Genomic DNA, 853 nt, shown 5'->3' with positions numbered 1-853 from the left:
GTCGAGCATTTATCTAGGAAGCTTAGTAATGAAATCGGGCGGGATGATCCGTAGAGTTGTGCCTGTTTTCTCCGCTGTCGTCGATGACGAAATAGCTATTTCGTTTTAAAAAGAATCTATTTAAAATAGGCCCTTCTATCGTATATATATTCCTCTTCTGCCTACAGGAGGATAGTAAAGTCACGTAATCGCATTGTAGTACGAGAGATTTGCGGGAAGAATAGTAATGACAGGTAGTGTGTGCGGTTAGTTACGTGATCCTAATAATATGGAGGTAAAGGTAAAGACTACATTAACGTCGACAAATGGTGCAATGAGTTCGTTCTAGCAAATAAGAAGGTTTATGCATATACAAGTATGCGTGTGTACAATACAATACAGTGGTAAAAGGGGGTACATAATTCACATACCCAATAACGCTCACGCACATTTTTAGTTTAGATTTTCGGCTTAAAATATATTCGCGTTTGGGTAGGGGATGATGACACCATATTTCGCCTGGCCATTACACTAGATGAGTTATGATGCGTGCTACCATTCTCAACCCTACCATCAATCCGGAGACTTGCTGCGATACAATAACGATAAATTTTTCCCCTTAATTTCATGCGCGACATTCGTCACTCACACAGCTCATCTCTTCCACAGCCGAAATAAAATCATGTTAACATCTTCATCACTTGCGTCCCGGTCGATAGCTGTGTTTACCAGGCCTTATTTGTGTTAGACAACTGCACGTCAGCAGCTACGCAATCAGGTATCTCTGGAGAAACATAATAACAATCTTAAACTCATGCAGACAGTTTTGCTTTAGTGTAAAACTGATGCAAAGGAGAAAAAAAAACACGCGCAA

This window comes from Penaeus monodon, chromosome 25, assembly GCF_015228065.2.
Source record: "Penaeus monodon isolate SGIC_2016 chromosome 25, NSTDA_Pmon_1, whole genome shotgun sequence".
Lineage (NCBI taxonomy): Eukaryota > Metazoa > Arthropoda > Malacostraca > Decapoda > Penaeidae > Penaeus > Penaeus monodon.
The sequence above is the reverse complement of the archived record's forward strand: the minus strand, read 5'-3'. Positions refer to the sequence as shown.